The 9,278-nt window shown below is 52.7% G+C and overlaps 1 long non-coding RNA gene across 1 annotated transcript in view; it reads left to right on the forward strand.

Annotated features, from left to right (window-relative positions):
- Positions 1-5,905, forward strand: part of LOC144118960 (uncharacterized) — a 29,912-nt gene extending 24,007 nt beyond the window's left edge. Inside the window, exon 4 of the long non-coding RNA XR_013312207.1 lies at positions 5,748-5,905. This is a non-coding gene — a long non-coding RNA (uncharacterized LOC144118960). The remainder of the gene's footprint in view (positions 1-5,747) is intronic.
- Positions 5,906-9,278: the final 3,373 nt, after the last annotated feature.

Raw genomic sequence — 9,278 nt, forward strand, 5'->3', positions numbered from 1 at the left:
TGGTAGTTTGTGTGGCCGACGAGGCATGCCCTGTTGTGCGTTGCAAGTTAAATGGTTGTTGTATGGAATTGTTGATAGATACGGGGTCAAAGGTGACATTGCTTAAGGAGAGCAGTTTTAACACGCTTCGAAGGAAGGGGGACCGCGAGGTGTTGGAAGCGTCTGGTGGTATGGCAACCAAATTTGTAGGCATAACGGGGGATCCTCTTGGCATAAGTGGACTCTACCGGTTACACTTCTCTCTCGGCGGAATTGCATTGGAGCACCCCTGCTACGTATGCCCGGACACGGTGTCTCTGCCAAACGGAGTGTCAGGTATATTAGGGCAGGATTTTTTGAGAAAAGGGAAGGTAGTAGTCTCATTCTCTGAGGAAGAGGTTAATGCGGGCGGCTCAAAAGTTCCGTTTTTGAACAGGAGAGGGGCTGAGATTCGCATTACCGATATTGACACCCGTCAAACAGTGGGATCATTGGAGAAGGTATATTCGCGGGTTGCCGTCCGGCTGGTCGAGGAGGCGGTCGTCCTTCCTTGGTCGGAGCACATTTTGTACGCGTTTGTGCCTTCAGATGTAGAGAGCGGCGCCGTGGGAGTGCTTGAGCCGGTCGACTCTCTCAGCAATGGCCTGAAGGCAGCCGCGTGCCTCGTGACAGTTAATGACGCCCACAGAGTGCCCCTACGGGTGGTTAACTGTAGCCAGCAGCCACTGAGCCTTCCCAAGAACAAAACATTGGCTTTCTTCACCTCTGCGATAGAGCAACGTGAGCCCACCGATACGGTACTCGCAACTGTAGAGCATGCTAGTCCTTCGGCTGCTCCAAAGGTGTCGTTCGATCTTTCTCACGTAAAATCCAGGGAGAGGGAGGCTCTGGCTGGTTTGCTGAACGACTACTCGGAGGTATTCGCCGCGTCCAACCTGGATTTGGGCTGCTGTGGCGTTATAAAGCACAGGATAGAAACCGGCACTTCATCGCCCGTTTACCAGCGTGCGTACAGGATTCCTTACTCCCAACGTGAGGAGATGGAGCGGCAGGTGCAGGACCTGATTGATCGCGGCATTGTCGAACACTCAAAGTCACCCTGGGGAGCACCAGCACTATTGGTGGAAAAGCCAGATGGCTCGTATCGATTGGTAGTGGACTACCGCAAACTAAATGCCGTAACTCGCATCGATCCATACCCCATCCCCAATATACAAGAGACGCTTTCTCAGCTGGGCTCTGCCAGGTACTTCACGGTAGTGGACATGGCGGCGGGATTCTGGCAGATAGCAATGGATCCGGCAGATGCCGAGAAAACGGCATTCAACACGCCCTCAGGGCACTATGAATGGAAAAGAATGCCGATGGGTCTGGCCAACAGCCCTGCTGTCTGGCAGAGAACCGCTGATGTTATCCTGGCAGGTCTTCTGGGGAGGCTGTGCTTCGTGTATATGGATGACATTATCATATACAGTGGCAGTTTTGATAACCATTTGCGCGATATTGAGCAGGTTTTGGTGCGACTAAGAGCAGCGGGTCTCAAACTGAAGCCCTCTAAGTGCCAATTCCTCAAAAACGAGGTGAAATACCTCGGGCACGTTGTTTCAGCTGACGGCGTGCGACCGGACCCTGAGAAACTAAGGTGTGTCTCGGATTTTCCATCCCCGACTAGCGTCCGCCAGGTCCGGCAGTTTCTCGGCCTGATCGGTTACTACCGAAGGCACATAGAGGAGTTCGCCAAGCTCGCTAAGCCGCTCACCGCCTTAACAGCCAAAAATGTCGCCTTTCGTTGGGACGAAAACGCGGAGAATGCTTTTGGGGCCCTGAAAAGGAAGCTAATGAGTGCACCGCTGTTACGCCACCCGGATTTTAGTTTGCCCTTCGTTATGGCCACAGATGCGTCAAAGTTCGCAGTTGGTGCCGTGCTATCTCAGGTTATCGAGGGCAAAGAACATCCCGTTGCTTTTGCTAGCCGACAGTTGAGCCCCACAGAGCAAAAGTACGGAGCTACGGAAAGGGAGTGCCTCGCCGTTGTCTGGGCAGTAAAGCACTTCAGATGCTACCTTTACGGCCGCAAATTCAAGCTAGTCACAGACTGCCATCCTCTGAAATGGGTGATGAGTGTCAGGGACCCTAGCTCGCGACTCGCTAGATGGAATCTACACCTGCAGGAATACTGCTTTGAAGTTGAGCACAAGTCAGGAAAGACACATCTGAATGCTGATGCACTCAGCCGCACAGCTGCCGTGGCAGCTATAGAAGAGTTTGTCCCCGTAGTCGACCCCGCCGAATTACGCACAGAGCAGTGCAAAGATCCTGACCTGAAGCGAATAATCGAAAGCTTAGAGGGCGCACCGTCTCATCCCGAACAGCTAGGTTATTTCATTGACAAAGACGGCACCCTGTGTCGGCGCACGAGGCCAACCAGGAAAGGGAGACCAGAGAAAACCGCTTGGGAGAGAGTCGTCATACCTCGGTCGTGGACAGAAAGGGTTCTTCGCGCGTTTCACGATGCGCCATGCGCCGGTCATTTTGGCGTAGCGAAGACACGCAGGCGTGTAGAGCGTTTGTACTTTTGGAGTGGCATGCGACAGGATGTTAGAGACTACTGTGCAGAGTGTCATTCCTGTCTCGAAAGAAAAACACCCAAGGGACGAAGACCAGCTCCAATTCAGCCGTTCCCTGAGGTTTCGGCTCCCTTCGAGCGGACAGGTATGGACATAATGGGCCCATTGCCCACGACCACTTCCGGAAACAAGTACATTTTAGTATTTGTCGACCACCTTTCAAAATACGCGGAAGCGGTAGCACTCCCAGATCAAAAGGCAGACACGGTTGCAAGAGCATTTGTCGAACAGATCGTGCTCCGACATGGACCCCCGAGGCAACTCTTGATAGATCGGGGAACGAACTTCGTGTCGCAGCTAATGAGGAGAGTTTGCGAGCTGCTTAAGATCGCTAAGAAGCAGACAACACCGTACCATCCGGCTTGCAACGGCGCGGTGGAGCGACTGAACCAAACCGTGGCCGGGTTCCTGTCGCATTTTGTTTCGCGCGACCAGCGGGACTGGGACTTGTGGCTCCCGTATGCAATGTTTGCCTACAATTCCGCAGCACACGAGAGCACGGGCGAATCGCCATTCTTTCTTCTCTACGGCCGAGACCCGGACCAGCCTAGTGAAGTGCCAGAGGGCCCCCGTCGTGTCCCATACGCTTCACTGGACGACTATAAGGTTGAGCTAGAATCGCGCTTGCAAGTGGCGAGGGACATCGCAAAGGAGTCCTTAAAGAAAGCGGCGAAGCGCAGGAAGGAGGTGCACGATCGCAGTGCTAGAGACGCGCCGTTTGATGTGGGGGACAGCGTGTACATTGAAAACTGCCAAAGGCAGATTGGGCTAGCTCGTAAGTTCCAGACGAAGTGGAGAGGACCGTGCGAGGTTGTCGAGAAGCTTTCTCCGGTAAACTTCAGAGTCCGAGACGTGAACCGGCGTTTGATAAGGATACACGCAAATCGCCTCAAGTCGGCACCGGTTCAGTATTCACGAAATGAGGAAAGGGAAAGCGCGGATTTTGATGGGGACAGAAGTGAAGCGGAGCGCGCAGATAGTTCGCAAGAAACGCCCTCTCCTGCATTTGTTCGGCAGGCGCCCGAGGTGACGGCCGGAATGCCACCGGATTTACTTCATGCATTGCTAGAAGAAGAAGCGCGCGAGGTTGCCGCGCAGAGAACGCCAGGAGAGGCTCCTGCCACGAGCCCTCGCGAGTCCCAAAGCAGACAAAGGGGCACAGACTTACTTAGTATGACTCATGAAGGCCGATATCCGCTGCGAAATCGGAAAGCTAAGTCGGACTAATGGCGTAAACAGAGTGGAGTTGTGAACTGGTTAGAATTGTGTAATGCCGCAGCTCATAACATTGCTATGTGCTTATGTGTTAAGTTATCGGAGTTGGTAGTTAAACCTTTCTGTCATTAAGTAACACCTGCACAGGAGAGCATGCGGAGCGCATGCAGAACCTGCCCTACTTCCTTTCGTTATCTATATTTTTGTCTGTGCCGTGATCGTGCTAGAAGTGGGAGCTCCTTTATAACTGTGGTAAATTTATTTCGTCCAGTTTGGACTAGAAAAGAGAGGCTTGGGTGCTGAGTTTCATGTTTATCTGTAAAAGAAGATCAGTGCTGCCCCTGGAGACGCCAGTATTGACAGCGGAGGCATATGGTGTTGTGCAGTGGTGTTGAGTACAGCGAAAACTGTTTTGTCGGACGCACTGTGCGAGGCGATTCAGAAAGACAAGGGGAGCTGCGTGGACTCAAATGTTCGGAGAACATTCTTCTGGAGGGTGAGCGAGTGTGACATTCCGTGTGTGCTACGAGGATCCACGTTCGACGGCGCGGCGTAGACGGAGACCCGTGACAGCGGCATCATCAATTACCCAGCCATGCTCTTTGAGTGACGACCAGAAAAACCGGACCCGCCGCCGCCCCGGGGAAACAGGCTTTATCCTCCCCAATTTTCGGTTACATTCCAGGACAAGGGAGCTGTCAGCGGGCCAGAGCGCGCCGTACCACAGCCGACGCTATGCGATACCGCGAAGACGACATTCTTTCCCTCCCCCCCCCCCCCCTTTGTCGTGGGCTATCGCCGGGAAGGCACCCACAGCTTCCCAGAAGGGCCGCGACGGACACCTGTCATGGCGGACAGGCAGTACTCGCCAAGAATGTGGAAAGACAGGCGCTAGTGAATTAGCTCCGAAGAGAGAGCCTGTGTATACTCTCACTTGAGAGAGAGTGGTGGCGTTTTTGTTGTTTATTTAGTTTGTATTGTTAACAGACTCTGGGTTCGAGGCTAAGCCCAACCCAAAGGGGTGGTCCCCATTTCGCATGTTATTTTGGATTGGAGAATTGATGCTTTGGGCGGGCCACTGGAAATGACCGCCCTTAGTCCTTTGTTAATCAAGTGCTTAAAAGCACATGTAAACGGATGCAGTCCAGTCTGAGCTGGGGCTCCATGCTTAGCATGTAATGTGATGCTACTTAGGCACTAACCTGCCCGGTCGATGAGTAAAGAAGTGCAAAGTTTGTTCTGTTGTAAAATTATGCTCTGCTGTCATCATCTACAAGCTCGCCTCCTGTTCATCTTCCAAGCCGAACGACACTAGAGGAAGGGTTTGTGAACCATCCTCGAAGAAACGGACGACTATTGAAATTCTACTGCAAGCACGCTCAGGACGACATCGTTTGCCAAGAGGGCCTTCAGCGCCGAAGCCCGTCAGCGTGCAGCTTCTGCCAGCAACCGCTCGAGCCCAACTCCGGAGCCACTCCATCGCCCCCATGAAGTCGTCGGCACGTAAGCTCGGACGCCCCAGCCTCTGATGTATAATCTTAATCATGTGTAATTATTGAATATACCTGTTTGTTTAAACTGAGCCATACGGTGTCTCTTTGCCTCTCCGTGCCGTGTGGACCTGCGCATTATGGGGGTCATCACAACACGTTTTGGGAAGACATCACACCGCTCTAATTTGCAGTCTCAACTCATCAACATGAAAAAGCAACCTGCAACGGCGTCACACTATATAGTATTCGGTCCCTTTTAGGGCACTGTAATATCAGCTCAGCCGATCACCCGTTGGAACATGTTTGCCACCGTAGACGTCCTGTGGGGTAAAAGAAAAAAGCAGAAAACAAATTTCTGGCAACATAACTGCGACACTGCCGGTGATATAATAGATCATGCGCCGTTTCAATGATGTTTTCTTTCTAATTCCAGCGCTGTGCAGGTCGTCTGATACCCAAAGATGTGCGTTATGCTCTGAGGGCAGTGGCATACGCCAAGGACTTTGCATCAGGCTGAAGAAGATGTGTTTGTGCTGTACTTTGAGTAATACAACGACCCAGAGGTTTCAAAAACAGCTTTGACACTATTAAACGGGAAAAGACCCACGCCAGTGTCCCAGTGTGTTCAAAGTCATTACTAAAAGTCAGTAGTCTCAGGCTGAAGATAGATGTAGACAAGCTCGTCATCAAAATGATAACCTGATAGCTCGTCATCAAAATGATGCACGGAGTGAGCATGACGGCGGAGCAGACACCGCCCTCGTCGTCGGTTGTGCGCATGCGCGGAGTGACGCCAGAGCACGTAGCTGGTGTGCGCGCCGTGCGCCTACATTACGCTAGCAGTTCAAGCCTTCAGCGTGGTGGGGGCGTGGCCACTGTGGCAGCTGACGAGGAGTGTCGGCGAAACCGAGTGTGGGGGGGGGGGAGGACTGGAGAGAGTGAATAACGCCCAGGGACAAAGATAAAGACGGAACGTCCAGCGAAACGCAGCTGCGAAAGACTGATTTCGCAATTCGAATGAGTGTCACAAAATTCGGCGCATTTTCGAAAAAAAAATCAGTGCTGCGCCTAAGCAATCGCGCCCGGGTGCGGTAAAATAAAACAAACAAAGAGCGGGGAAGATCTCCCGGAGAGTGCGTAGCTTTGCGTGCTGCTGCAACTTAGTTCGCCGGGGCGGCACCCATGGGGGGCATGGCCGCGCGCGGCGTCGATTTTTCTCGAATATTGGAGGTTTTGATCGTTCTCGACGGAAAGGGGGTACCCTTGACCGCGCCGAAGTGATACCCTCTCTCCTTCGCTCCTGCACCGATGACCTTGCGTGCCGCGAATGACCTAGATTGTTGTAGAAGGCGGTTTCCGCTCTCGACCAATGGGCTCACGCGCTCGGCGCAAGAAGGAGAAGGAGTTTGTGCAGTTGAAGCTGCGAGTATGTGCGCGCATGCGCTGGCACGAAGTACAAACAGGCGCGGCAAAACGGCAATGTGGGCTATTTGGTTGTACATTTGCTTTGAATAACGCGCTACACACCAAAAAAATGAAAACTGGAACGGAGGACACAGGACAAGCGGGCTTGTTCTGTGTCCTCCGTTCCAGTTGTCGTTTTCTTGTTGTGTAGCGCGTTATTCAAACCAAACACACGCGGACTGTGCCTATAAATGAGGGGCTTCAACAGCTGTCTGTGAGCCCGAGCCGCCGTTCAAGCTTCCGAGAAGCGCGCCCGCTCGACTCCCGGGAGAACACCACTCGCCCAGCCCGGACCAGCGAGGCAACGAGCGCCAACCTGCGGGACGGCCCCGTCGAGGTCCTCAGGTCGTCGGACTGTCGCATTTCCCGGTGAACAAATTGTGTTTTGTTTATTTGTCTGTCTACGAGTTAGTGCACTTTAGGTGCATAGATTTCGTTTGAATTGTTATCTCTCTCTATCGGTACTTTGCACGAGTGCATTGTATTTGTAAATCACTTTGTATCTCCTCGTACGAGTGATAGTGAAATCCTTTGTATCGTATCTTTGCTGTATAAACCTTGTTTTGTTTTGTAAACCTATTGCTCTGACCCATTCTCTGGCTTGCGGCCGGCGAAAGCTGGGCACCAAACGACCAAACCCCTTGTCACTTGGTAGCTGGTCTCCGGCTGAGCTTCGCACGCTGAGTCGAGGGCATCTCCCTTGTGACCCAGACTGCTACCCCAACACGCTCTAAGGGTGTCTGGGAGCGCACGCAAAAGTGCGCGAAGTGGTGACACTGAGCGAGTTCCACTCGGCTAGCTGTAACTATCACGTCACTCTAGGTTTAACAAGAGCTAAACCACAGCCATTTTTCTTTTTAGTGCGAAAGCAAAATTCTAAGCTTACCAGCCCCGAGCAAGAACCTTGTCATCTTGTCTTCTCTTGTGCTCGGAACTAAGCAAAGTTTACCCGACTTAATATGGCAAGCTCGGGTGCGTTCGGAGGAGCCTCGCGCCGGCTGCAGCCAATGGGAGGAGGGCGTCAGGCCACCTACTTCGCGTAACCTTGTAGGTTCACCACAAGCAACCCTGCCAGGGGGAGTTAGTTTAATGAATAATCTCAGGAGGTTGCTCGGCAAGAGCAGCATAGGTCGCACAATCCCCACCGGTGACTTTAATAGAAAGAGGCTCTCTGCAGTGCTATGCGCCACTATGCTAGTGATGGTGTGAGGACTCGCCGCGATTTATGAATTTTAAGTGGAGAATGACCAATTTTTATACATATTGGCATTAGCCTGGTATAGCTAAAGCGTCATGCTCTTAAGGCGGAGCATAAGCGTCTCCTCCATTTGAGACGCCGCGGTGGCTGGGTGGCTACGGCGCTCGGCTGCTGGCCCGAAAGACGCGGGTTCGATCCCGGCCGCGGCGGTCGAATTTCGATGGAGGCGATATTCTAGAGGCCCGTGTACTGTGCCATGTCAGTGCACGTTAAAGAACCCCAGGTGGTCGAAATTTCCGGAGACCTTCACTACGGCGTCCCTAAAAGCCCGAGTCGCTTCGGGACGTTAAACCCCCAAAAAGCTAAACCTAAACCTAAACTTCCCATTTGAAGAGTGACCACCTGCTTTCGCAAGTCTGCTCGGTTTAAATACCTTAAGCATCACCTATCACTTTTGTGGCGATAACTAAATCACGGTAGGATTTCGAGCCTCCAGCGTGGTGGCGCCGCCACATTGTGGCTGCGCTGCCACTCTGTCACGTGGTTGTTCACGTGGTGCGGAGCAGCTGCCGGCGGCGCGGCGCCGTGGCTAATCGCGTGGTTCGTCACGTGGTTGGTCACACGACCAGCCACGTGGTGCGGAGCAGCAGCTGATGACACGGGCGCGGCGTGCCGGCGAAACCGAGCTGCCAACGCTGTACGCATACGCCGTGTCAAGTGGGACGAAGATGAAGAAGGAAGGCCAGAGAGACGGAGTGGCAAAAGACTGACTTTGCAATTCAACTGAGCAAGTTCCACTCGGCCAGCTTTAGATATATCGCGTCACTCCAGGTTTACCTAGAGCTAAACCACCGCCATTTCTTTGCTGAGCCTAAAATTTTTGTGCAAAAATTGTCTGTTTTCGTCACGCGCGTTACGCACTGTAATGAATAAAAACTGATAAAAACTAGAAGAAAATGTATTTACGCAGTCTCAAGCAGATAAGAGTAGAAATATGAGAGCTGGTAGCCATGCGCCCAGTAGTCAGCCACGCCGAAGCAGTGGTTGCGTAGCGGTTGAGCATACGCCACGGGTGCAAGAGGACCAGGGTACAAATGCCGGTGTCGCTCAGTTCTCCACAGCATAAAAAGACTCCGTATCGATGGAATCGCGCAACCAGCCCTAGGGCACAGCCTGATCTCGGTGACCAGAACCATCAACGCGTTCCGTCACCAGAACAGGATTTACCCCCCATGTTCTCTACTTGACCGCAATGTTCTCTATGAATAATCCAATGAGCACTCGGGCCTCGGTTTCCAGCGG

The sequence above is a fragment of the Amblyomma americanum genome, chromosome 2, assembly GCF_052857255.1.
Source record: "Amblyomma americanum isolate KBUSLIRL-KWMA chromosome 2, ASM5285725v1, whole genome shotgun sequence".
NCBI lineage: Eukaryota > Metazoa > Arthropoda > Arachnida > Ixodida > Ixodidae > Amblyomma > Amblyomma americanum.